Raw genomic sequence first — 24,382 nt, 5'->3', positions numbered from 1 at the left:
TGGGGATGTAGCTCAGTGGTAGAGCGCATGCTTTGCATGTATGAGGCCCCGGGTTCAATCCCCGGCATCTCCATTTTGTCAAAAAATGTTTTCCAAACTAAATAGCGAAGTAGTATATATTTTTCTATGATGTTATTTGTTAGCATGGTTTTATATCCCTAATATATTTTACAAAAGTCATTTTGCCAAGGCTTGTTCTACAAGCAAATACATTTTAAACTTCATTTATTTTACTCTATTACACAAATAATCACTATTTTTATTTAATGTCTATAAATAATGTATTCTAAACGTTTAACTTTAATGGTTGGCTGTATATTGTAACGTATTGAGTTTCAGGTTCAATCTTCATTTATACAATAGCAATCTTATACAAATAGAATCTTATTCAAATAGAATCAAAAATAAATTCACAAAATATTAGAATATGCATTTAACACTAAACTAAGAACTAGTCTTAAAAAAGCTTACATACAAAAAACACAACTCGCTTACAATAAAGATAACAGTGGGCTTAAACATGTAAAGAAATAAAAAGTGTAAGCACGTGACTAAGAAGTAGATAACGACAGTACAGCATTGTTACAATATATATAGGCGTTTTTGCAACCACATATTTAAGTGAAGGCATTACAAGTTATTGTTTTGTATAAACTTATACGCTAAAAAACTTGATTATTACAGAATTTGTAAAGACGTGATTTTCATAAGGCGATTTCTTAACTTGCAATTGATTTCCATCCCTTGTTAAATTCTACGTGGTCATTATTATTTCTTGCAAAAGTTGGTTTCAACAGTTTTTTTGGCGTAGGTCTATTTATTTGTTTTATATATTAGACCCGTGTGCAAACTTATAAGTTATATGAATGGTACTGTAATTGTTCGCTTCTGTATGTTAAAGTAATTTAATTACCAACGTTTGTTTAAACCTAATACAAAAAAGTAATAAAGTAAATAATATAGTTTAGTTCAACATCCTTAAGTTTACTTGTTCTGGGAGTTTAGTTTACATAAAATTTAAGCATGGTTAAATTGTTTGTGACATTTTTAATGTTCTTAAATTAAAAATACTTTTACTAAATGTTATACAAAATAAGCTACCTGATAAAATAAGGTTTGTTGATATGTGACGAGGTGGCCGAGTGGTTAAGGCGATGGACTGCTAATCCATTGTGCTCTGCACGCGTGGGTTCGAATCCCATCCTCGTCGATTGGGGATGTAGCTCAGTGGTAGAGTGCATGCTTTGCATGTATGAGGTCCCGGGTTCAATCCCCGGCATCTCCATTTTTGTTAAAATTCGTTTTTAAGCAAAAAACTTTAACAATATTTACGTTCCTTTTCTATCTTTATAATCATCATGAGACATATTCGTAAAATATTTTACAAATATAATTTTGATATCCTTAATATATAGTTTGTTGATATGTGACGAGGTGGCCCAGTGGTTAAGGCGATGGACTGCTAATCCATTGTGCTCTGCTCGCGTGGGTTCGAATCCCATCATCGTCGATTGGGGATGTAGCTCAGTGGTAGAGCGCATGCTTTGCATGTATGAGGCCCCGGGTTCAATCCCCGGCATCTCCATTTTTGTTAAAATTCGTTTTTAAGCAAAAAACTTTAACAATATTTACGTTCCTTTTCTATCTTTATAATCATCATGAGACATATTCGTAAAATATTTTACAAATATAATTTTGATATCCTTAATATATATTACATGTTACCTTTTAATTGGCTAGCTATATATATGAAAGTTTTCTTGTCAGAACTTGTTATAGTTAATACATTACAAATACTAGTTTCAATTCAGTTTTATAAACTTTTTTTGTAATAGCATAAAAACAAACACGGTAACTTATTTATGAAAATAAAATATTTAACTAATACAGATTTTGCAATCACGTGTTTTTCTCAAGACATTCTTTAACTTAAAATAGATTTTGATTTTTTTTGGTTTTATGTGGTCAGCATTCTATAAAAGACTTGGTTTCTACATGCTTTTTTTAAAGTAGGTTTATTACTTGTTCGTTTATTAGACAATTGTGCAAACATATAAGTTACACGATTGGAAGGCATTACAAGTTATTGTTTTGTATAAACTTATACGCTAAAAAACTTGATTATTACAGAATTTGTAAAGACGTGATTTTCATAAGGCGATTTCTTAACTTGCAATTGATTTCCATCCCTTGTTAAATTCTACGTGGTCATTATTATTTCTTGCAAAGGTTGGTTTCAACAGTTTTTTTGGCGTAGGTTTATTTATTTGTTTTATATATTAGACCCGTGTGCAAACTTATAAGTTATATGAATGGTACTGTAATTGTTCGCTTCTGTATGTTGAAGTAATTTAATTAACAACGTTTGTTTAAACCTAATACAAAAAAGTAATAAAGTAAATAATATAGTTTAGTTCAACATCCTTAAGTTTACTTGTTCTGGGAGTTTAGTTTACATAAAATTTAAGCATGGTTAAATTGTTTGTGACATTTTTAATGTTCTTAAATTAAAAATACTTTTACTAAATGTTATACAAAATAAGCTACCTGATAAAATAAGGTTTGTTGATATGTGACGAGGTGGCCGAGTGGTTAAGGCGATGGACTGCTAATCCATTGTGCTCTGCACGCGTGGGTTCGAATCCCATCCTCGTCGATTGGGGATGTAGCTCAGTGGTAGAGTGCATGCTTTGCATGTATGAGGTCCCGGGTTCAATCCCCGGCATCTCCATTTTTTGTTAAAACATGCTTTTTAGGGTAAAATGTTTTAAAGGTTTATATTTTTTAATGCCTAAAATATTATCATAAGTTTATATCCACAATTTGTTTAACATATTTTAATTTTAATAGTCGACTATATTTACAAAAGCGTTCTTTGTAAATACTTTGTATAGTTAATGTAATACAACTGCTAGTTTCGATATATTTTTAGTGATTTTTTTGCTATATTATTATAACTTAAACATAGCGCATTCATCAGAGGACTTTTTATTACAAACTTTGTAAAGACGTGTTTTTCTTTAAGCGATTTTTAACTTACAATTGTTTTCCGCCTTTTGTCTCGTCCTATGTTGTCAGCATTCTATGCAAAGAAAGGTTCAGAATATTTTTAAATGTGAGTACATTACTTGTTTATATGTTAAACTATTGTACGAATTGAAAGGTTACATAACTTGTAAAATATAAGTTCTATATACGCAAAAAAAATACTCTATACGCAAACAAGTAATGAAGTACATATTATATTTTCGTTAAAACGCTATAAGTTTGTCTGTGTTGGCAGTTTAGTTTATACAGTGGTTAAGAATGGTTAAGTTGCTTTTGACATTTTTAATGTATTTAAAAGCACTAAATTAACTTTATTTAAAACATGGTACACAATAAAATAAAGTTTGTTGACTTGTGACGAGGTGGCCGAGTGGTTAAGGCGATGGACTGCTAATCCATTGTGCTCTGCTCGTGTGGGATCGAATCCCATCCTCGTCGATTGGGGATGTAGCTCAGTGGTAGAGCGCATGCTTTGCATGTATGAGGCCCCGGGTTCAATCCCCGGCATCTCCATTTTTGTTAAAATTCGTTTTTAAGCAAAAAACTTTAACAATATTTACGTTCCTTTTCTATCTTTATAATCATCATGAGACATATTCGTAAAATATTTTACAAATATAATTTTGATATCCTTAATATATATTACATGTTACCTTTTAATTGGCTAGCTATATATATGAAAGTTTTCTTGTCAGAACTTGTTATAGTTAATACATTACAAATACTAGTTTCAATTCAGTTTTATAAACTTTTTTTGTAATAGCATAAAAACAAACACGGTAACTTATTTATGAAAATAAAATATTTAACTAATACAGATTTTGCAACCACGTGTTTTTCTCAAGACATTCTTTAACTTAAAATAGATTTTGATTTTTTTTGGTTTTATGTGGTCAGCATTCTATAAAAGACTTGGTTTCTACATGCTTTTTTTAAAGTAGGTTTATTACTTGTTCGTTTATTAGACAATTGTGCAAACATATAAGTTACACGATTGGTTATTTAATTTTTCGTTTATATATGTTAACGTAGTGTAATTACAATAAGTTTGTTTACATTTTATATGCAAACATGTAATACAGCATATATTATATTTTTGTTAAAACCCTATTAGTTTACTTGTGTTGACAGTATAGTTTATTAAAATTCAGCATGGCCAAATTGCTTGTGACAATTATAATGTCATTAAAACAACATAATAATTTTATTAATTGTTTCAAAAAACAAAGTACATGTTAAAATTAAGTTTGTTGTCATGTGACGAGGTGGCCGAGTGGTTAAGGCGATGGACTGCTGATCCATTGTGCTCTGCACTCGTAGGTTCAAATACCATCCTTGTCGATTGGGGATGTAGCTCAGTGGTAGAGCGCATGCTTCGCATGTATGATGCCCCGGGTTCAATCCCCGGCATCTCCATTTTGTCAAAATATGCTTCCCAAACTAAAAGTAGTATAGATTTTTCAATGGTGTTATTTGTTAGCATGGTTTTATTTTCCTAATATATTTTACAAAAGCCATTTTGCCAAGGCTTGTTTTACAAGCAAATACATTTTAAACTGCAATACTTTAATCTATTACACAAATCATCACTGTTTTTTATATATATCTATAAGTAATGTATTTCGAATGTTTAATTTTAATGGTTGGCTGTATATATAAAGGCGTTTTTTGCAATCACATATTTAAGTGAAGGCATTACAAGTTATTGTTTTGTATAAACTTATACACGAAAAAACTTAATTATTACAGAATTTGTAAAGACGTGTTTTTCATAAGGCGATTTCTTAACTTACAATTGATTTCCATCCTTTGTTAAATTCTACGTGGTTATTTTTATTTCTTGCAAAGACTGGTTTCAACAGTTTTTAGACGTAAGTCTATTTATGTGTTTTATATATTAGACCCCTGTGCAAACTTATAAGTTACATGAATGGTCGTTTAATTGTTTGCTTATGTATGTTGAAGTAGTTCAATTAAACGTTTGTTTATTTTTTATATGCAAACAAGTGATGTAGTACATATTATATTCTTGTTAAAACGCTATTAGTTTAGTTGTGTTAATATATAAGTTCAGCATAGAAAAACGCTTGTGACATTTAAATGTCACTAAAACAATAAAGTAATCTTATTAACTGTCATAAAAAACATACTATCTGATAAAATAAGGTTTGTTGTCATGTGACGAGGTGGCCGAGTGGTTAAGGCGATGGACTGCTAATCCATTGTGCTCTGCACACGTGGGTTCGAATCCCATCCTCGTCGATTGGGGATGTAGCTCAGTAGTAGAGCGCATGCTTTGCATGTATGAGGCCCCGGGTTCAATCCCCGGCATCTCCATTTTTGTTAAAACATGCTTTTTAGGGTAAAATGTATTAAAGGTTTATATTTTTTAATTCCTAAAATATTATCATAAGTTTATATCCACAATTTGTTTAACATATTTTAATTTTAATAGTTGACTATATTTACAAAAGCGTTCTTTGTAAAATATTTTACAAATATAATTTTGATATCCTTAATATATATTACATGTTACCTTTTAATTGGCTAGCTATATATATGAAAGTTTTCTTGTCAGAACTTGTTATAGTTAATACATTACAAATACTAGTTTCAATTCAGTTTTATAAACTTTTTTTGTAATAGCATAAAAACAAACACGGTAACTTATTTATGAAAATAAAATATTTAACTAATACAGATTTTGCAACCACGTGTTTTTCTCAAGACATTCTTTAACTTAAAATAGATTTTGATTTTTTTTGGTTTTATGTGGTCAGCATTCTATAAAAGACTTGGTTTCTACATGCTTTTTTTAAAGTAGGTTTATTACTTGTTCGTTTATTAGACAATTGTGCAAACATATAAGTTACACGATTGGTTATTTAATTTTTCGTTTATATATGTTAACGTAGTGTAATTACAATAAGTTTGTTTACATTTTATATGCAAACATGTAATACAGCATATATTATATTTTTGTTAAAACCCTATTAGTTTACTTGTGTTGACAGTATAGTTTATTAAAATTCAGCATGGCCAAATTGCTTGTGACAATTATAATGTCATTAAAACAACATAATAATTTTATTAATTGTTTCAAAAAACAAAGTACATGTTAAAATTAAGTTTGTTGTCATGTGACGAGGTGGCCGAGTGGTTAAGGCGATGGACTGCTAATCCATTGTGCTCTGCACGCGTGGGTTCGAATCCCATCCTCGTCGATTGGGGATGTAGCTCAGTGGTAGAGCGCATGCTTCGCATGTATGAGGCCCCGGGTTCAATCCCGGCATCTCCATTTTTGTTAAAACATGCTTTTTAGGGTAAAATGTATTAAAGGTTTATATTTTTTAATTCCTAAAATATTATCATAAGTTTATATCCACAATTTGTTTAACATATTTTATTTTAATAGTTGACTATATTTACAAAAGCGTTCTTTGTAAATGCTTTGTATAGTTAATGTAATACAACTGCTAGTTTCGATATATTTTTAGTGATTTTTTTGCTATATTATTATAACTTAAACATAGCGCATTCATCAGAGGACTTTTTATTACAAACTTTGTAAAGACGTGTTTTTCTTTAAGCGATTTTTAACTTACAATTGTTTTCCGCCTTTTGTCTCGTCCTATGTTGTCAGCATTCTATGCAAAGAAAGGTTCAGAATATTTTTAAATGTGAGTACATTTCTTGTTTATATGTTAAACTATTGTACGAATTGAAAGGTTACATAACTTGTAAAATATAAGTTCATACGCAAAAAAAAATACTCTATACGCAAACAAGTAATGTAGTACATATTATATTTTCGTTAAAACGCTAGAAGTTTGTCTGTGTTGGCAGTTTAGTTTATACAGTGGTTAAGAATGGTTAAGTTGCTTGTGACATTTTTAATGTATTTAAAATCACTAAATTAACTTTATTTAAAACATGGTATACAATAAAATAAAGTTTGTTGACATGTGACGAGGTGGCCGAGTGGTTAAGGCCATGGACTGCTAATCCATTGTGCTCTGCACGCGTGGGTTCGAATCCCATCCTCGTCGATTGGGGATGTAGCTCAGTGGTAGAGCGCATGCTTTGCATGTATGATGCCCCGGGTTCAATCCCCGTCATCTCCATTTTTGTTAAAATTCGTTTTTGAGCAAAAAACTTTAACAATATTTACGTTCCTTTTCTATCTTTATAATCATCATGAGACATATTCGTAAAATATTTTACAAATATAATTTTGATATCCTTAATATATATTACATGTTACCTTTTAATTGGCTAGCTATATATATGAAAGTTTTCTTGTCAGAACTTGTTATAGTTAATACATTACAAATACTAGTTTCAATTCAGTTTTATAAACTTTTTTTGTAATAGCATAAAAACAAACACGGTAACTTATTTATGAAAATAAAATATTTAACTAATACAGATTTTGCAACCACGTGTTTTTCTCAAGACATTCTTTAACTTAAAATCGATTTTGATTTTTTTTGGTTTTATGTGGTCAGCATTCTATAAAAGACTTGGTTTCTACATGCTTTTTTTAAAGTAGGTTTATTACTTGTTCGTTTATTAGACAATTGTGCAAACATATAAGTTACACGATTGGAAGGCATTACAAGTTACTGTTTTGTATAAACTTATACGCTAAAAAACTTGATTATTACAGAATTTGTAAAGACGTCATTTTCATAAGGCGATTTCTTAACTTGCAATTGATTTCCATCCCTTGTTAAATTCTACGTGGTCATTATTATTTCTTGCAAAGGTTGGTTTCAACAGTTTTTTTGGCGTAGGTCTATTTATTTGTTTTATATATTAGACCCGTGTGCAAACTTATAAGTTATATGAATGGTACTGTAATTGTTCGCTTCTGTATGTTAAAGTAATTTAATTAACAACGTTTGTTTAAACCTAATACAAAAAAGTAATAAAGTAAATAATATAGTTTAGTTCAACATCCTTAAGTTTACTTGTTCTGGGAGTTTAGTTTACATAAAATTTAAGCATGGTTAAATTGTTTGTGACATTTTTAATGTTCTTAAATTAAAAATACTTTTTCTAAATGTTATACAAAATAAGCTACCTGATAAAATAAGGTTTGTTGATATGTGACGAGGTGGCCGAGTGGTTAAGGCGATGGACTGCTAATCCATTGTGCTCTGCACGCGTGGGTTCGAATCCCATCCTCGTCGATTGGGGATGTAGCTCAGTGGTAGAGTGCATGCTTTGCATGTATGAGGCCCCGGGTTCAATCCCCGGCATCTCCATTTTTGTTAAAATTCGTTTTTAAGCAAAAAACTTTAACAATATTTACGTTCCTTTTCTATCTTTATAATCATCATGAGACATATTCGTAAAATATTTTACAAATATAATTTTGATATCCTTAATATATATTACATGTTACCTTTTAATTGGCTAGCTATATATATGAAAGTTTTCTTGTCAGAACTTGTTATAGTTAATACATTACAAATACTAGTTTCAATTCAGTTTTATAAACTTTTTTTGTAATAGCATAAAAACAAACACGGTAACTTATTTATGAAAATAAAATATTTAACTAATACAGATTTTGCAACCACGTGTTTTTCTCAAGACATTCTTTAACTTAAAATAGATTTTGATTTTTTTTGGTTTTATGTGGTCAGCATTCTATAAAAGACTTGGTTTCTACATGCTTTTTTTAAAGTAGGTTTATTACTTGTTCGTTTATTAGACAATTGTGCAAACATATAAGTTACACGATTGGTTATTTAATTTTTCGTTTATATATGTTAACGTAGTGTAATTACAATAAGTTTGTTTACATTTTATATGCAAACATGTAATACAGCATATATTATATTTTTGTTAAAACCCTATTAGTTTACTTGTGTTGACAGTATAGTTTATTAAAATTCAGCATGGCCAAATTGCTTGTGACAATTATAATGTCATTAAAACAACATAATAATTTTATTAATTGTTTCAAAAAACAAAGTACATGTTAAAATTAAGTTTGTTGTCATGTGACGAGGTGGCCGAGTGGTTAAGGCGATGGACTGCTGATCCATTGTGCTCTGCACTCGTAGGTTCGAATACCATCCTCGTCGATTGGGGATGTAGCTCAGTGGTAGAGCGCATGCTTCGCATGTATGATGCCCCGGGTTCAATCCCCGGCATCTCCATTTTGTCAAAATATGCTTCCCAAACTAAAAGTAGTATAGATTTTTCAATGGTGTTATTTGTTAGCATGGTTTTATTTTCCTAATATATTTTACAAAAGCCATTTTGCCAAGGCTTGTTTTACAAGCAAATACATTTTAAACTGCAATACTTTAATCTATTACACAAATCATCACTGTTTTTTATATATATCTATAAGTAATGTATTTCGAATGTTTAATTTTAATGGTTGGCTGTATATATAAAGGCGTTTTTTGCAATCACATATTTAAGTGAAGGCATTACAAGTTATTGTTTTGTATAAACTTATACACGAAAAAACTTAATTATTACAGAATTTGTAAAGACGTGTTTTTCATAAGGCGATTTCTTAACTTACAATTGATTTCCATCCTTTGTTAAATTCTACGTGGTTATTTTTATTTCTTGCAAAAACTGGTTTCAACAGTTTTTAGACGTAAGTCTATTTATTTGTTTTATATATTAGACCCCTGTGCAAACTTATAAGTTACATGAATGGTCGTTTAATTGTTTGCCTATGTATGTTGAAGTAATTCAATTAAACGTTTGTTTACATTTTATATGCAAACAAGTGATGTAGTACATATTATATTCTTGTTAAAACGCTATTAGTTTAGTTGTGTTAATATATAAGTTCAGCATAGAAAAACGCTTGTGACATTTAAATGTCACTAAAACAATAAAGTAAATTTTTAATAAACTATACTGTCTGAATTTTAATAAACTATACTGTCAACACAAGTAAACTAATAGCGTTTTAACAAAAATATAATATATGCTGTATTACATGTTTGCATAAAAATCTAAACAAACTTATTGTAATTACACTACGTTAACATATATAAACGAACAATTAAATACCCATTTATGTAACTTATATGTTTGCACAAAGGTTAATATATGAACAAGTAATAAACTTACATTAAAAAAGCATGTAGTAACCAAATCTTTCATAAAATGCTGACCACATAAAACCAAACAAAAAATCAAAATCTATTTTAAGTTAAAGAATGCCTTGAGAAAAACACGTGGTTGCGAAATATGTAATAGTTAAATAGTTTATTTTGATAAATGAGTTAACGTGTTTGTTTTTATGCTATTGCAAAAAAGTCTATAAAACTGAATTAAAACTAGTATTTTCAATGTATTAACTAAATTCTGACAGGAAAACTTTCATATACATAGCTAGCCAATTATAAGGTAACATGTAATATATATTAAGGATATCAAAATTATATTTGTAAAATATTTTACGAATATGTCTCATGATGATTATAAAGATAAAAAAGGAACGTAAATATTGTTAAAGTTTTTTGCTTAAAAAACAAATTTTAACAAAATGGAGATGCCGTAAAAAATATTTAACTAATACAGATTTTGCAACCACGTGTTTTTCTCAAGACATTCTTTAACTTAAAATCGATTTTGATTTTTTTTGGTTTTATGTGGTCAGCATTCTATAAAAGACTTGGTTTCTACATGCTTTTTTTAAAGTAGGTTTATTACTTGTTCGTTTATTAGACAATTGTGCAAACATATAAGTTACACGATTGGAAGGCATTACAAGTTACTGTTTTGTATAAACTTATACGCTAAAAAACTTGATTATTACAGAATTTGTAAAGACGTCATTTTCATAAGGCGATTTCTTAACTTGCAATTGATTTCCATCCCTTGTTAAATTCTACGTGGTCATTATTATTTCTTGCAAAGGTTGGTTTCAACAGTTTTTTTGGCGTAGGTCTATTTATTTGTTTTATATATTAGACCCGTGTGCAAACTTATAAGTTATATGAATGGTACTGTAATTGTTCGCTTCTGTATGTTAAAGTAATTTAATTAACAACGTTTGTTTAAACCTAATACAAAAAAGTAATAAAGTAAATAATATAGTTTAGTTCAACATCCTTAAGTTTACTTGTTCTGGGAGTTTAGTTTACATAAAATTTAAGCATGGTTAAATTGTTTGTGACATTTTTAATGTTCTTAAATTAAAAATACTTTTACTAAATGTTATACAAAATAAGCTACCTGATAAAATAAGGTTTGTTGATATGTGACGAGGTGGCCGAGTGGTTAAGGCGATGGACTGCTAATCCATTGTGCTCTGCACGCGTGGGTTCGAATCCCATCCTCGTCGATTGGGGATGTAGCTCAGTGGTAGAGTGCATGCTTTGCATGTATGAGGTCCCGGGTTCAATCCCCGGCATCTCCATTTTTGTTAAAACATGCTTTTTAGGGTAAAATGTTTTAAAGATTTATATTTTTTAATGCCTAAAATATTATCATAAGTTTATATCCACAATTTGTTTAACATATTTTAATTTTAATAGTTGACTATATTTACAAAAGCGTTCTTTGTAAATGCTTTGTATAGTTAATGTAATACAACTGCTAGTTTCGATATATTTTTAGTGATTTTTTTGCTATATTATTATAACTTAAACATAGCGCATTCATCAGAGGACTTTTTATTACAAACTTTGTAAAGACGTGTTTTTCTTTAAGCGATTTTTAACTTACAATTGTTTTCCGCCTTTTGTCTCGTCCTATGTTGTCAGCATTCTATGCAAAGAAAGGTTCAGAATATTTTTAAATGTGAGTACATTTCTTGTTTATATGTTAAACTATTGTACGAATTGAAAGGTTACATAACTTGTAAAATATAAGTTCTATATACGCAAAAAAAATACTCTATACGCAAACAAGTAATGTAGTACATATTATATTTTCGTTAAAACGCTAGAAGTTTGTCTGTGTTGGCAGTTTAGTTTATACAGTGGTTAAGAATGGTTAAGTTGCTTGTGACATTTTTAATGTATTTAAAATCACTAAATTAACTTTATTTAAAACATGGTACACAATAAAATAAAGTTTGTTGACATGTGACGAGGTGGCCGAGTGGTTAAGGCGATGGACTGCTAATCCATTGTGCTCTGCTCGTGTGGGTTCGAATCCCATCCTCGTCGATTGGGGATGTAGCTCAGTGGTAGAGCGCATGCTTTGCATGTATGAGGCCCCGGGTTCAATCCCCGGCATCTCCATTTTTGTTAAAATTCGTTTTTAAGCAAAAAACTTTAACAATATTTACGTTCCTTTTCTATCTTTATAATCATCATGAGACATATTCGTAAAATATTTTACAAATATAATTTTGATATCCTTAATATATATTACATGTTACCTTTTAATTGGCTAGCTATATATATGAAAGTTTTCTTGTCAGAACTTGTTATAGTTAATACATTACAAATACTAGTTTCAATTCAGTTTTATAAACTTTTTTTGTAATAGCATAAAAACAAACACGGTAACTTATTTATGAAAATAAAATATTTAACTAATACAGATTTTGCAACCACGTGTTTTTCTCAAGACATTCTTTAACTTAAAATAGATTTTGATTTTTTTTGGTTTTATGTGGTCAGCATTCTATAAAAGACTTGGTTTCTACATGCTTTTTTTAAAGTAGGTTTATTACTTGTTCGTTTATTAGACAATTGTGCAAACATATAAGTTACACGATTGGTTATTTAATTTTTCGTTTATATATGTTAACGTAGTGTAATTACAATAAGTTTGTTTACATTTTATATGCAAACATGTAATACAGCATATATTATATTTTTGTTAAAACCCTATTAGTTTACTTGTGTTGACAGTATAGTTTATTAAAATTCAGCATGGCCAAATTGCTTGTGACAATTATAATGTCATTAAAACAACATAATAATTTTATTAATTGTTTCAAAAAACAAAGTACATGTTAAAATTAAGTTTGTTGTCATGTGACGAGGTGGCCGAGTGGTTAAGACGATGGACTGCTGATCCATTGTGCTCTGCACTCGTAGGTTCGAATACCATCCTCGTCGATTGGGGATGTAGCTCAGTGGTAGAGCGCATGCTTCGCATGTATGATGCCCCGGGTTCAATCCCCGGCATCTCCATTTTGTCAAAATATGCTTCCCAAACTAAAAGTAGTATAGATTTTTCAATGGTGTTATTTGTTAGCATGGTTTTATTTTCCTAATATATTTTACAAAAGCCATTTTGCCAAGGCTTGTTTTACAAGCAAATACATTTTAAACTGCAATACTTTAATCTATTACACAAATCATCACTGTTTTTTATATATATCTATAAGTAATGTATTTCGAATGTTTAATTTTAATGGTTGGCTGTATATATAAAGGCGTTTTTTGCAATCACATATTTAAGTGAAGGCATTACAAGTTATTGTTTTGTATAAACTTATACACGAAAAAACTTAATTATTACAGAATTTGTAAAGACGTGTTTTTCATAAGGCGATTTCTTAACTTACAATTGATTTCCATCCTTTGTTAAATTCTACGTGGTTATTTTTATTTCTTGCAAAAACAGTTTTTAGACGTAAGTCTATTTATTTGTTTTATATATTAGACCCCTGTGCAAACTTATAAGTTACATGAATGGTCGTTTAATTGTTTGCTTATGTATGTTGAAGTAATTCAATTAAACGTTTGTTTACATTTTATATGCAAACAAGTGATGTAGTACATATTATATTCTTGTTAAAACGCTATTAGTTTAGTTGTGTTAATATATAAGTTCAGCATAGAAAAACGCTTGTGACATTTAAATGTCACTAAAACAATAAAGTAATCTTATTAACTGTCATAAAAAACATACTACCTGATAAAATAAGGTTTGTTGTCATGTGACGAGGTGGCCGAGTGGTTAAGGCGATGGACTGCTAATCCATTGTGCTCTGCACGCGTGGGTTCGAATCCCATCCTCGTCGATTGGGGATGTAGCTCAGTGGTAGAGCGCATGCTTTGCATGTATGAGGCCCCGGGTTCAATCCCCGGCATCTCCATTTTTTGTTAAAATTTGTTTTTAAACTAAACAAACACTTTTATATATTTTTCTTTAATACCTTTGTTATCGGCATGGGGTGATATTTTTAAAATATTTTATAAGTTATACTTTTAATAGTTGGCTATATTTACAAAGGCGTTTTTTGTAAGCGTTTTGTACAGTTAATGTAATACAAATGCTAGTTTCGATAAAATTTAAGTGATTTTTTTGCTATACATTTAAAACTTACACAGAGCGCATTTATCAATAGAACTTTCATTACAGACTTTTACTTTGTTTAAGAGCTTTATTATATCATAAGACATATTTATACCTTTTTGACTTATTTAATTTTTATTAATTAGCTATATAAACGAAGGGTTTCGCATGCAGAAACCCGTGAAAACGCGTGCAGAGCACAATGGATTAGCAGCCTTAACCACTCGGCCACCTTGTCACATGACAACAAACTTTATTTTAACATGTACTTTGTTTTTTGAAACAATTAATAAAATTATTATGTTGTTTTAATGACATTATAATTGTCACAAGCAATTTGGCCATGCTGAATTTTAATAAACTATACTGTCAACACAAGTAAACTAATAGCGTTTTAACAAAAATATAATATATGCTGTATTACATGTTTGCATAAAAATCTAAACAAACTTATTGTAATTACACTACGTTAACATATATAAACGAACAATTAAATACCCATTTATGTAACTTATATGTTTGCACAAAGGTTAATATATGAACAAGTAATAAACTTACATTAAAAAAGCATGTAGTAACCAAATCTTTCATAAAATGCTGACCACATAAAACCAAACAAAAAATCAAAATCTATTTTAAGTTAAAGAATGCCTTGAGAAAAACACGTGGTTGCGAAATATGTAATAGTTAAATAGTTTATTTTGATAAATGAGTTAACGTGTTTGTTTTTATGCTATTGCAAAAAAGTCTATAAAACTGAATTAAAACTAGTATTTTCAATGTATTAACTAAATTCTGACAGGAAAACTTTCATATACATAGCTAGCCAATTATAAGGTAACATGTAATATATATTAAGGATATCAAAATTATATTTGTAAAATATTTTACGAATATGTCTCATGATGATTATAAAGATAAAAAAGGAACGTAAATATTGTTAAAGTTTTTTGCTTAAAAAACAAATTTTAACAAAATGGAGATGCCGTAAAAAATATTTAACTAATACAGATTTTGCAACCACGTGTTTTTCTCAAGACATTCTTTAACTTAAAATCGATTTTGATTTTTTTTGGTTTTATGTGGTCAGCATTCTATAAAAGACTTGGTTTCTACATGCTTTTTTTAAAGTAGGTTTATTACTTGTTCGTTTATTAGACAATTGTGCAAACATATAAGTTACACGATTGGAAGGCATTACAAGTTACTGTTTTGTATAAACTTATACGCTAAAAAACTTGATTATTACAGAATTTGTAAAGACGTCATTTTCATAAGGCGATTTCTTAACTTGCAATTGATTTCCATCCCTTGTTAAATTCTACGTGGTCATTATTATTTCTTGCAAAGGTTGGTTTCAACAGTTTTTTTGGCGTAGGTCTATTTATTTGTTTTATATATTAGACCCGTGTGCAAACTTATAAGTTATATGAATGGTACTGTAATTGTTCGCTTCTGTATGTTAAAGTAATTTAATTAACAACGTTTGTTTAAACCTAATACAAAAAAGTAATAAAGTAAATAATATAGTTTAGTTCAACATCCTTAAGTTTACTTGTTCTGGGAGTTTAGTTTACATAAAATTTAAGCATGGTTAAATTGTTTGTGACATTTTTAATGTTCTTAAATTAAAAATACTTTTACTAAATGTTATACAAAATAAGCTACCTGATAAAATAAGGTTTGTTGATATGTGACGAGGTGGCCGAGTGGTTAAGGCGATGGACTGCTAATCCATTGTGCTCTGCACGCGTGGGTTCGAATCCCATCCTCGTCGATTGGGGATGTAGCTCAGTGGTAGAGTGCATGCTTTGCATGTATGAGGTCCCGGGTTCAATCCCCGGCATCTCCATTTTTGTTAAAACATGCTTTTTAGGGTAAAATGTTTTAAAGATTTATATTTTTTAATGCCTAAAATATTATCATAAGTTTATATCCACAATTTGTTTAACATATTTTAATTTTAATAGTTGACTATATTTACAAAAGCGTTCTTTGTAAATGCTATGTATAGTTAATGTAATACAACTGCTAGTTTCGATATATTTTTAGTGATTTTTTTGCTATATTATTATAACTTAAACATAGCGCATTCATCAGAGGACTTTTTATTACAAACTTTGTAAAGACGTGTTTTTCTTTAAGCGATTTTTAACTTACAATTGTTTTCCGCCTTTTGTCTCGTCCTATGTTGTCAGCATTCTATGCAAAGAAAGGTTCAGAATATTTTTAAATGTGAGTACATTTCTTGTTTATATGTTAAACTATTGTACGAATTGAAAGGTTACATAACTTGTAAAATATAAGTTCTATATACGCAAAAAAAATACTCTATACGCAAACAAGTAATGTAGTACATATTATATTTTCGTTAAAACGCTAGAAGTTTGTCTGTGTTGGCAGTTTAGTTTATACAGTGGTTAAGAATGGTTAAGTTGCTTGTGACATTTTTAATGTATTTAAAATCACTAAATTAACTTTATTTAAAACATGGTACACAATAAAATAAAGTTTGTTGACATGTGACGAGGTGGCCGAGTGGTTAAGGCGATGGACTGCTAATCCATTGTGCTCTGCTCGTGTGGGTTCGAATCCCATCCTCGTCGATTGGGGATGTAGCTCAGTGGTAGAGCGCATGCTTTGCATGTATGAGGCCCCGGGTTCAATCCCCGGCATCTCCATTTTTGTTAAAATTCGTTTTTAAGCAAAAAACTTTAACAATATTTACGTTCCTTTTCTATCTTTATAATCATCATGAGACATATTCGTAAAATATTTTACAAATATAATTTTGATATCCTTAATATATATTACATGTTACCTTTTAATTGGCTAGCTATATATATGAAAGTTTTCTTGTCAGAACTTGTTATAGTTAATACATTACAAATACTAGTTTCAATTCAGTTTTATAAACTTTTTTTGTAATAGCATAAAAACAAACACGGTAACTTATTTATGAAAATAAAATATTTAACTAATACAGATTTTGCAACCACGTGTTTTTCTCAAGACATTCTTTAACTTAAAATAGATTTTGATTTTTTTTGGTTTTATGTGGTCAGCATTCTATAAAAGACTTGGTTTCTACATGCTTTTTTTAAAGTAGGTTTATTACTTGTTCGTTTATTAGACAATTGTGCAAACATATAAGTTACACGATTGGTTATTTAATTTTTCGTTTATATATGTTAACGTAGTGTAATTACAATAAGTTTGTTTACATTTTATATGCAAACATGTAATACAGCATATATTATATTTTTGTTAAAACCCTATTAGTTTACTTGTGTTGACAGTATAGTTTATTAAAATTCAGCATGGCCAAATTGCTTGTGACAATTATAATGTCATTAAAACAACATAATAATTTTATTAATTGTTTCAAAAAACAAAGTACATGTTAAAATTAAGTTTGTTGTCATGTGACGAGGTGGCCGAGTGGTTAAGGCGATGGACTGCTGATCCATTGTGCTCTGCACTCGTAGGTTCGAATACCATCCTCGTCGATTGGGGATGTAGCTCAGTGGTAGAGCGCATGCTTCGCATGTATGATGCCCCGGGTTCAATCCCCGGCATCTCCATTTTGTCAAAATATGCTTCCCAAACTAAAAGTAGTATAGATTTTTCAATGGTGTTATTTGTTAGCATGGTTTTATTTTCCTAATATATTTTACAAAAGCCATTTTGCCAAGGCTTGTTTTACAAGCAAATACATTTTAAACTGCAATACTTTAATCTATTACACAAATCATCACTGTTTTTTATATATATCTATAAGTAATGTATTTCGAATGTTTAATTTTAATGGTTGGCTGTATATATAAAGGCGTTTTTTGCAATCACATATTTAAGTGAAGGCATTACAAGTTATTGTTTTGTATAAACTTATACACGAAAAAACTTAATTATTACAGAATTTGTAAAGACGTGTTTTTCATAAGGCGATTTCTTAACTTACAATTGATTTCCATCCTTTGTTAAATTCTACGTGGTTATTTTTATTTCTTGCAAAAACAGTTTTTAGACGTAAGTCTATTTATTTGTTTTATATATTAGACCCCTGTGCAAACTTATAAGTTACATGAATGGTCGTTTAATTGTTTGCTTATGTATGTTGAAGTAATTCAATTAAACGTTTGTTTACATTTTATATGCAAACAAGTGATGTAGTACATATTATATTCTTGTTAAAACGCTATTAGTTTAGTTGTGTTAATATATAAGTTCAGCATAGAAAAACGCTTGTGACATTTAAATGTCACTAAAACAATAAAGTAATCTTATTAACTGTCATAAAAAACATACTACCTGATAAAATAAGGTTTGTTGTCATGTGACGAGGTGGCCGAGTGGTTAAGGCGATGGACTGCTAATCCATTGTGCTCTGCACGCGTGGGTTCGAATCCCATCCTCGTCGATTGGGGATGTAGCTCAGTGGTAGAGTGCATGCTTTGCATGTATGAGGTCCCGGGTTCAATCCCCGGCATCTCCATTTTTGTTAAAACATGCTTTTTAGGGTAAAATGTTTTAAAGATTTATATTTTTTAATGCCTAAAATATTATCATAAGTTTATATCCACAATTTGTTTAACATATTTTAATTTTAATAGTTGACTATATTTACAAAAGCGTTCTTTGTAAATGCTTTGTATAGTTAATGTAATACAACTGCTAGTTTCGATATATTTTTAGTGATTTTTTTGCTATATTATTATAACTTAAACATAGCGCATTCATCAGAGGACTTTTTATTACAAACTTTGTAAAGACGTGTTTTTCTTTAAGCGATTTTTAACTTACAATTGTTTTCCGCCTTTTGTCTCGTCCTATGTTGTCAGCATTCTATGCAAAGAAAGGTTCAGAATATTTTTAAATGTGAGTACATTTCTTGTTTATATGTTAAACTATTGTACGAATTGAAAGGTTACATAACTTGTAAAATATAAGTTCTATATACGCAAAAAAAATACTCTATACGCAAACAAGTAATGTAGTACATATTATATTTTCGTTAAAACGCTAGAAGTTTGTCTGTGTTGGCAGTTTAGTTTATACAGTGGTTAAGAATGGTTAAGTTGCTTGTGACATTTTTAATGTATTTAAAATCACTAAATTAACTTTATTTAAAACATGGTACACAATAAAATAAAGTTTGTTGACATGTGACGAGGTGGCCGAGTGGTTAAGGCGATGGACTGCTAATCCATTGTGCTCTGCTCGTGTGGGTTCGAATCCCATCCTCGTCGATTGGGGATGTAGCTCAGTGGTAGAGCGCATGCTTTGCATGTATGAGGCCCCGGGTTCAATCCCCGGCATCTCCATTTTTGTTAAAATTCGTTTTTAAGCAAAAAACTTTAACAATATTTACGTTCCTTTTCTATCTTTATAATCATCATGAGACATATTCGTAAAATATTTTACAAATATAATTTTGATATCCTTAATATATATTACATGTTACCTTTTAATTGGCTAGCTATATATATGAAAGTTTTCTTGTCAGAACTTGTTATAGTTAATACATTACAAATACTAGTTTCAATTCAGTTTTATAAACTTTTTTTGTAATAGCATAAAAACAAACACGGTAACTTATTTATGAAAATAAAATATTTAACTAATACAGATTTTGCAACCACGTGTTTTTCTCAAGACATTCTTTAACTTAAAATAGATTTTGATTTTTTTTGGTTTTATGTGGTCAGCATTCTATAAAAGACTTGGTTTCTACATGCTTTTTTTAAAGTAGGTTTATTACTTGTTCGTTTATTAGACAATTGTGCAAACATATAAGTTACACGATTGGTTATTTAATTTTTCGTTTATATATGTTAACGTAGTGTAATTACAATAAGTTTGTTTACATTTTATATGCAAACATGTAATACAGCATATATTATATTTTTGTTAAAACCCTATTAGTTTACTTGTGTTGACAGTATAGTTTATTAAAATTCAGCATGGCCAAATTGCTTGTGACAATTATAATGTCATTAAAACAACATAATAATTTTATTAATTGTTTCAAAAAACAAAGTACATATTAAAATTAAGTTTGTTGTCATGTGACGAGGTGGCCGAGTGGTTAAGGCGATGGACTGCTGATCCATTGTGCTCTGCACTCGTAGGTTCGAATACCATCCTCGTCGATTGGGGATGTAGCTCAGTGGTAGAGCGCATGCTTCGCATGTATGATGCCCCGGGTTCAATCCCCGGCATCTCCATTTTGTCAAAATATGCTTCCCAAACTAAAAGTAGTATAGATTTTTCAATGGTGTTATTTGTTAGCATGGTTTTATTTTCCTAATATATTTTACAAAAGCCATTTTGCCAAGGCTTGTTTTACAAGCAAATACATTTTAAACTGCAATACTTTAATCTATTACACAAATCATCACTGTTTTTTATATATATCTATAAGTAATGTATTTCGAATGTTTAATTTTAATGGTTGGCTGTATATATAAAGGCGTTTTTTGCAATCACATATTTAAGTGAAGGCATTACAAGTTATTGTTTTGTATAAACTTATACACGAAAAAACTTAATTATTACAGAATTTGTAAAGACGTGTTTTTCATAAGGCGATTTCTTAACTTACAATTGATTTCCATCCTTTGTTAAATTCTACGTGGTTATTTTTATTTCTTGCAAAAACAGTTTTTAGACGTAAGTCTATTTATTTGTTTTATATATTAGACCCCTGTGCAAACTTATAAGTTACATGAATGGTCGTTTAATTGTTTGCTTATGTATGTTGAAGTAATTCAATTAAACGTTTGTTTACATTTTATATGCAAACAAGTGATGTAGTACATATTATATTCTTGTTAAAACGCTATTAGTTTAGTTGTGTTAATATATAAGTTCAGCATAGAAAAACGCTTGTGACATTTAAATGTCACTAAAACAATAAAGTAATCTTATTAACTGTCATAAAAAACATACTACCTGATAAAATAAGGTTTGTTGTTATGTGACGAGGTGGCCGAGTGGTTAAGGCGATGGACTGCTAATCCATTGTGCTCTGCACGCGTGGGTTCGAATCCCATCCTCGTCGATTGGGGATGTAGCTCAGTGGTAGAGCGCATGCTTTGCATGTATGAGGCCCCGGGTTCAATCCCCGGCATCTCCATTTTTTGTTAAAATTTGTTTTTAAACTAAACAAACACTTTTATATATTTTTCTTTAATACCTTTGTTATCGGCATGGGGTGATATTTTTAAAATATTTTATAAGTTATACTTTTAATAGTTGGCTATATTTACAAAGGCGTTTTTTGTAAGCGTTTTGTACAGTTAATGTAATACAAATGCTAGTTTCGATAAAATTTAAGTGATTTTTTTGCTATACATTTAAAACTTACACAGAGCGCATTTATCAATAGAACTTTCATTACAGACTTTTACTTTGTTTAAGAGCTTTATTATATCATAAGACATATTTATACCTTTTTGACTTATTTAATTTTTATTAATTAGCTATATAAACGAAGGGTTTCGCATGCAGAAACCCGTGAAAACGCGTGCAGAGCACAATGGATTAGCAGCCTTAACCACTCGGCCACCTTGTCACATGACAACAAACTTTATTTTAACATGTACTTTGTTTTTTGAAACAATTAATAAAATTATTATGTTGTTTTAATGACATTATAATTGTCACAAGCAATTTGGCCATGCTGAATTTTAATAAACTATACTGTCAACACAAGTAAACTAATAGCGTTTTAACAAAAATATAATATATGCTGTATTACATGTTTGCATAAAAATCTAAACAAACTTATTGTAATTACACTACGTTAACATATATAAACGAACAATTAAATACCCATTTATGTAACTTATATGTTTGCACAAAGGTTAATATATGAACAAGTAATAAACTTACATTAAAAAAGCATGTAGTAACCAAATCTTTCATAAAATGCTGACCACATAAAACCAAACAAAAAATCAAAATCTATTTTAAGTTAAAGAATGCCTTGAGAAAAACACGTGGTTGCGAAATATGTAATAGTTAAATAGTTTATTTTGATAAATGAGTTAACGTGTTTGTTTTTATGCTATTGCAAAAAAGTCTATAAAACTGAATTAAAACTAGTATTTTCAATGTATTAACTAAATTCTGACAGGAAAACTTTCATATACATAGCTAGCCAATTATAAGGTAACATGTAATATATATTAAGGATATCAAAATTATATTTGTAAAATATTTTACGAATATGTCTCATGATGATTATAAAGATAAAAAAGGAACGTAAATATTGTTAAAGTTTATTGCTTAAAAAACAAATTTTAACAAAATGGAGATGCCGGGGATTGAACCCGGGGCCTCATACATGCAAAGCATGCGCTCTACCACTGAGCTACATCCCCAATCGACGAGGATGGGATTCGAACACACGCGTGCAGAGCACAATGGATTAGCAGTCCATCGCCTTAACCACTCGGCCACCTCGTCACATTTCAACAATCCATATTTTAATGTCATACGTTGTAAGTAGCAAAGTCTAAGGTTCGAAACCCAGCTTCCCCATTGAAAATAATTTTTTTTTTAATTTTTTTTTTCACGCATAGCTATAGTCACGACCTGTAATATAAAAAAAATTTATGTTATGAATACGCAAAGAAAAAAGTGATCAAATTTTTGCTCTTTTGACTTTTTGAAAAACTTTCTTTATCTTGAATCTTAGTAACGTCATTACAATTCTAAAATTTTTTTTGGATCATACAACCCTTGTATGATCATTGGTCGAGCTAAGTATACAGTTTTGATAGGTCAAAAGGTCACGCGAACGATTCTATGTAAAAATGCTCTTATTTTTGTTTTTTTAATTGTTTTCGAAAATTTCTTGGGTTTAATTAGGTCACGTGATATTTTTGGCCAATAATATTGCATACAAATTAAAAAAAAAAATTTTAAATCGAAAAATAATTGTTGTGTTAGAACCGCACAGGTCCAATTACCGTGTTTACAAAATATTTTTCGAAAATATTTATATTCATAAAAGTTATGAAACTTTTATTAAAAATTTATGAAATCTCAAAACCTAAAATTTTGTATTTTATTACACGCGCATTAGCCTAACTAACATTCAAGATAAAACATTTTGCAAAAATTTTGAGTAAAACAAAAGTTTGAGATAATTTTTATTTTGGGTTTAATTAGGTCACGTGATATTTTTGGCCAATGAGATTGCATACAAATTTTTTGAAAAAAAATAAAAAATTTTAAATCAAAAAATAATTGTTGTGTTAGAACCACACAGGTCCAATTACCGTGTTAACAAAATATTTTTCGAAAATATTAATATTTATAAAAGTTATGAAACTTTTATTAAAAATTTATGAAATCTCAAAACCTAAAATTTTGTATTTTATTAGACGCGCATTGGCCTAACTAACATTCAAGATAAAACATTTCGCGAAAATTTTCAGTAAAACAAAAGTTTGAGGTAATTTTTATTTTGGTTTTCATTAGGTCACGTGATATTTTTGGCCAATGATATTGCATACAAATTTTTTGAAAAAAAATAAAAAATTTTAAATCGAAAAATAATTGTTGTGTTAGAACCACACAGGTCCAATTACCGTGTTTACAAAATATTTTTTGAAAATATTAATATTCATAAAAGTTATGAAACTTTTATTAAAAATTCATGAAATCTCAAAACCTAAAATTTTGTATTTTATTAGACGCGCATTGGCCTAACTAACATTCAAGATAAAACATTTTGCGAAAATTTTTAGTAAAACAAAAGTTTGAGGTAATTTTTATTTTGGTTTTCATTAGGTCACGTGATATTTTTGGCCAATGATATTGCATACAAATTTTTTGAAAAAAAATAAAAAATTTTAAATCGAAAAATAATTGTTGTGTTAGAACCACACAGGTCCAATTACCGTGTTTACAAAATATTTTTCGAAAATATTAATATTCATAAAAGTTATGAAACTTTTATTAAAAATTCATGAAATCTCAAAACCTAAAATTTTGTATTTTATTAGACGCGCATTGGCCTAACTAACATTCAAGATAAAACATTTTGCGAAAATTTTTAGTAAAACAAAAG

The 24,382-nt window shown here is 29.3% G+C and overlaps 45 non-coding genes across 45 annotated transcripts; 43 read left to right on the top strand and 2 right to left on the bottom strand.

The window, feature by feature from the left end:
- Window position 1: 1 nt before the first annotated feature.
- Window positions 2-73, top strand: Trnaa-ugc (transfer RNA alanine (anticodon UGC)). The gene has a single exon. It is a non-coding gene; the product is annotated as a tRNA-Ala (tRNA).
- Window positions 74-1,128: 1,055 nt separating this feature from the next.
- Window positions 1,129-1,210, top strand: Trnas-gcu (transfer RNA serine (anticodon GCU)). Its single transcript has one exon. It is a non-coding gene; the product is annotated as a tRNA-Ser (tRNA).
- A 3-nt stretch (window positions 1,211-1,213) lies between these two features.
- Trnaa-ugc (transfer RNA alanine (anticodon UGC)) lies at window positions 1,214-1,285 on the top strand. Its single transcript has one exon. It is a non-coding gene; the product is annotated as a tRNA-Ala (tRNA).
- Window positions 1,286-1,428: 143 nt separating this feature from the next.
- Window positions 1,429-1,510, top strand: Trnas-gcu (transfer RNA serine (anticodon GCU)). Its single transcript has one exon. It is a non-coding gene; the product is annotated as a tRNA-Ser (tRNA).
- Window positions 1,511-1,513: 3 nt separating this feature from the next.
- On the top strand, window positions 1,514-1,585 carry Trnaa-ugc (transfer RNA alanine (anticodon UGC)). Its single transcript has one exon. It is a non-coding gene; the product is annotated as a tRNA-Ala (tRNA).
- Window positions 1,586-2,574: 989 nt separating this feature from the next.
- Window positions 2,575-2,656, top strand: Trnas-gcu (transfer RNA serine (anticodon GCU)). The gene has a single exon. It is a non-coding gene; the product is annotated as a tRNA-Ser (tRNA).
- A 3-nt stretch (window positions 2,657-2,659) lies between these two features.
- On the top strand, window positions 2,660-2,731 carry Trnaa-ugc (transfer RNA alanine (anticodon UGC)). The gene has a single exon. It is a non-coding gene; the product is annotated as a tRNA-Ala (tRNA).
- A 673-nt stretch (window positions 2,732-3,404) lies between these two features.
- On the top strand, window positions 3,405-3,486 carry Trnas-gcu (transfer RNA serine (anticodon GCU)). The gene has a single exon. It is a non-coding gene; the product is annotated as a tRNA-Ser (tRNA).
- Window positions 3,487-3,489: 3 nt separating this feature from the next.
- Trnaa-ugc (transfer RNA alanine (anticodon UGC)) lies at window positions 3,490-3,561 on the top strand. The gene has a single exon. It is a non-coding gene; the product is annotated as a tRNA-Ala (tRNA).
- A 746-nt stretch (window positions 3,562-4,307) lies between these two features.
- On the top strand, window positions 4,308-4,389 carry Trnas-gcu (transfer RNA serine (anticodon GCU)). The gene has a single exon. It is a non-coding gene; the product is annotated as a tRNA-Ser (tRNA).
- Window positions 4,390-4,392: 3 nt separating this feature from the next.
- Window positions 4,393-4,464, top strand: Trnaa-cgc (transfer RNA alanine (anticodon CGC)). The gene has a single exon. It is a non-coding gene; the product is annotated as a tRNA-Ala (tRNA).
- Window positions 4,465-5,228: 764 nt separating this feature from the next.
- On the top strand, window positions 5,229-5,310 carry Trnas-gcu (transfer RNA serine (anticodon GCU)). Its single transcript has one exon. It is a non-coding gene; the product is annotated as a tRNA-Ser (tRNA).
- Window positions 5,311-5,313: 3 nt separating this feature from the next.
- Trnaa-ugc (transfer RNA alanine (anticodon UGC)) lies at window positions 5,314-5,385 on the top strand. The gene has a single exon. It is a non-coding gene; the product is annotated as a tRNA-Ala (tRNA).
- An 805-nt stretch (window positions 5,386-6,190) lies between these two features.
- Window positions 6,191-6,272, top strand: Trnas-gcu (transfer RNA serine (anticodon GCU)). The gene has a single exon. It is a non-coding gene; the product is annotated as a tRNA-Ser (tRNA).
- A 3-nt stretch (window positions 6,273-6,275) lies between these two features.
- On the top strand, window positions 6,276-6,346 carry Trnaa-cgc (transfer RNA alanine (anticodon CGC)). Its single transcript has one exon. It is a non-coding gene; the product is annotated as a tRNA-Ala (tRNA).
- A 669-nt stretch (window positions 6,347-7,015) lies between these two features.
- Window positions 7,016-7,097, top strand: Trnas-gcu (transfer RNA serine (anticodon GCU)). Its single transcript has one exon. It is a non-coding gene; the product is annotated as a tRNA-Ser (tRNA).
- A 3-nt stretch (window positions 7,098-7,100) lies between these two features.
- Window positions 7,101-7,172, top strand: Trnaa-ugc (transfer RNA alanine (anticodon UGC)). The gene has a single exon. It is a non-coding gene; the product is annotated as a tRNA-Ala (tRNA).
- Window positions 7,173-8,161: 989 nt separating this feature from the next.
- Trnas-gcu (transfer RNA serine (anticodon GCU)) lies at window positions 8,162-8,243 on the top strand. Its single transcript has one exon. It is a non-coding gene; the product is annotated as a tRNA-Ser (tRNA).
- Window positions 8,244-8,246: 3 nt separating this feature from the next.
- Trnaa-ugc (transfer RNA alanine (anticodon UGC)) lies at window positions 8,247-8,318 on the top strand. Its single transcript has one exon. It is a non-coding gene; the product is annotated as a tRNA-Ala (tRNA).
- A 746-nt stretch (window positions 8,319-9,064) lies between these two features.
- Window positions 9,065-9,146, top strand: Trnas-gcu (transfer RNA serine (anticodon GCU)). The gene has a single exon. It is a non-coding gene; the product is annotated as a tRNA-Ser (tRNA).
- A 3-nt stretch (window positions 9,147-9,149) lies between these two features.
- Window positions 9,150-9,221, top strand: Trnaa-cgc (transfer RNA alanine (anticodon CGC)). The gene has a single exon. It is a non-coding gene; the product is annotated as a tRNA-Ala (tRNA).
- Window positions 9,222-11,298: 2,077 nt separating this feature from the next.
- On the top strand, window positions 11,299-11,380 carry Trnas-gcu (transfer RNA serine (anticodon GCU)). Its single transcript has one exon. It is a non-coding gene; the product is annotated as a tRNA-Ser (tRNA).
- A 3-nt stretch (window positions 11,381-11,383) lies between these two features.
- On the top strand, window positions 11,384-11,455 carry Trnaa-ugc (transfer RNA alanine (anticodon UGC)). Its single transcript has one exon. It is a non-coding gene; the product is annotated as a tRNA-Ala (tRNA).
- A 672-nt stretch (window positions 11,456-12,127) lies between these two features.
- Trnas-gcu (transfer RNA serine (anticodon GCU)) lies at window positions 12,128-12,209 on the top strand. Its single transcript has one exon. It is a non-coding gene; the product is annotated as a tRNA-Ser (tRNA).
- Window positions 12,210-12,212: 3 nt separating this feature from the next.
- On the top strand, window positions 12,213-12,284 carry Trnaa-ugc (transfer RNA alanine (anticodon UGC)). The gene has a single exon. It is a non-coding gene; the product is annotated as a tRNA-Ala (tRNA).
- Window positions 12,285-13,030: 746 nt separating this feature from the next.
- Trnas-gcu (transfer RNA serine (anticodon GCU)) lies at window positions 13,031-13,112 on the top strand. The gene has a single exon. It is a non-coding gene; the product is annotated as a tRNA-Ser (tRNA).
- A 3-nt stretch (window positions 13,113-13,115) lies between these two features.
- On the top strand, window positions 13,116-13,187 carry Trnaa-cgc (transfer RNA alanine (anticodon CGC)). Its single transcript has one exon. It is a non-coding gene; the product is annotated as a tRNA-Ala (tRNA).
- Window positions 13,188-13,941: 754 nt separating this feature from the next.
- Trnas-gcu (transfer RNA serine (anticodon GCU)) lies at window positions 13,942-14,023 on the top strand. The gene has a single exon. It is a non-coding gene; the product is annotated as a tRNA-Ser (tRNA).
- A 3-nt stretch (window positions 14,024-14,026) lies between these two features.
- On the top strand, window positions 14,027-14,098 carry Trnaa-ugc (transfer RNA alanine (anticodon UGC)). Its single transcript has one exon. It is a non-coding gene; the product is annotated as a tRNA-Ala (tRNA).
- Window positions 14,099-15,993: 1,895 nt separating this feature from the next.
- On the top strand, window positions 15,994-16,075 carry Trnas-gcu (transfer RNA serine (anticodon GCU)). The gene has a single exon. It is a non-coding gene; the product is annotated as a tRNA-Ser (tRNA).
- Window positions 16,076-16,078: 3 nt separating this feature from the next.
- Window positions 16,079-16,150, top strand: Trnaa-ugc (transfer RNA alanine (anticodon UGC)). The gene has a single exon. It is a non-coding gene; the product is annotated as a tRNA-Ala (tRNA).
- A 672-nt stretch (window positions 16,151-16,822) lies between these two features.
- Trnas-gcu (transfer RNA serine (anticodon GCU)) lies at window positions 16,823-16,904 on the top strand. The gene has a single exon. It is a non-coding gene; the product is annotated as a tRNA-Ser (tRNA).
- Window positions 16,905-16,907: 3 nt separating this feature from the next.
- Trnaa-ugc (transfer RNA alanine (anticodon UGC)) lies at window positions 16,908-16,979 on the top strand. The gene has a single exon. It is a non-coding gene; the product is annotated as a tRNA-Ala (tRNA).
- A 746-nt stretch (window positions 16,980-17,725) lies between these two features.
- On the top strand, window positions 17,726-17,807 carry Trnas-gcu (transfer RNA serine (anticodon GCU)). Its single transcript has one exon. It is a non-coding gene; the product is annotated as a tRNA-Ser (tRNA).
- A 3-nt stretch (window positions 17,808-17,810) lies between these two features.
- On the top strand, window positions 17,811-17,882 carry Trnaa-cgc (transfer RNA alanine (anticodon CGC)). The gene has a single exon. It is a non-coding gene; the product is annotated as a tRNA-Ala (tRNA).
- A 754-nt stretch (window positions 17,883-18,636) lies between these two features.
- On the top strand, window positions 18,637-18,718 carry Trnas-gcu (transfer RNA serine (anticodon GCU)). Its single transcript has one exon. It is a non-coding gene; the product is annotated as a tRNA-Ser (tRNA).
- Window positions 18,719-18,721: 3 nt separating this feature from the next.
- Window positions 18,722-18,793, top strand: Trnaa-ugc (transfer RNA alanine (anticodon UGC)). The gene has a single exon. It is a non-coding gene; the product is annotated as a tRNA-Ala (tRNA).
- Window positions 18,794-19,465: 672 nt separating this feature from the next.
- Window positions 19,466-19,547, top strand: Trnas-gcu (transfer RNA serine (anticodon GCU)). The gene has a single exon. It is a non-coding gene; the product is annotated as a tRNA-Ser (tRNA).
- Window positions 19,548-19,550: 3 nt separating this feature from the next.
- Window positions 19,551-19,622, top strand: Trnaa-ugc (transfer RNA alanine (anticodon UGC)). Its single transcript has one exon. It is a non-coding gene; the product is annotated as a tRNA-Ala (tRNA).
- Window positions 19,623-20,368: 746 nt separating this feature from the next.
- Trnas-gcu (transfer RNA serine (anticodon GCU)) lies at window positions 20,369-20,450 on the top strand. Its single transcript has one exon. It is a non-coding gene; the product is annotated as a tRNA-Ser (tRNA).
- A 3-nt stretch (window positions 20,451-20,453) lies between these two features.
- Window positions 20,454-20,525, top strand: Trnaa-cgc (transfer RNA alanine (anticodon CGC)). Its single transcript has one exon. It is a non-coding gene; the product is annotated as a tRNA-Ala (tRNA).
- Window positions 20,526-21,279: 754 nt separating this feature from the next.
- On the top strand, window positions 21,280-21,361 carry Trnas-gcu (transfer RNA serine (anticodon GCU)). The gene has a single exon. It is a non-coding gene; the product is annotated as a tRNA-Ser (tRNA).
- Window positions 21,362-21,364: 3 nt separating this feature from the next.
- Trnaa-ugc (transfer RNA alanine (anticodon UGC)) lies at window positions 21,365-21,436 on the top strand. The gene has a single exon. It is a non-coding gene; the product is annotated as a tRNA-Ala (tRNA).
- A 1,177-nt stretch (window positions 21,437-22,613) lies between these two features.
- On the bottom strand, window positions 22,614-22,685 carry Trnaa-ugc (transfer RNA alanine (anticodon UGC)). Its single transcript has one exon. It is a non-coding gene; the product is annotated as a tRNA-Ala (tRNA).
- Window positions 22,686-22,688: 3 nt separating this feature from the next.
- Window positions 22,689-22,770, bottom strand: Trnas-gcu (transfer RNA serine (anticodon GCU)). Its single transcript has one exon. It is a non-coding gene; the product is annotated as a tRNA-Ser (tRNA).
- Between the last annotated feature and the right edge of the window lie 1,612 nt (window positions 22,771-24,382).

The sequence above is a fragment of the Corella eumyota genome, chromosome 2 (assembly GCF_963082875.1).
Source record: "Corella eumyota chromosome 2, kaCorEumy4.1, whole genome shotgun sequence".
NCBI classification, from domain to species: Eukaryota; Metazoa; Chordata; class Ascidiacea; order Phlebobranchia; family Corellidae; genus Corella; species Corella eumyota.
Note: the sequence above shows the minus strand (reverse complement) of the source record. Positions and strands in the feature narration are given on the sequence as shown.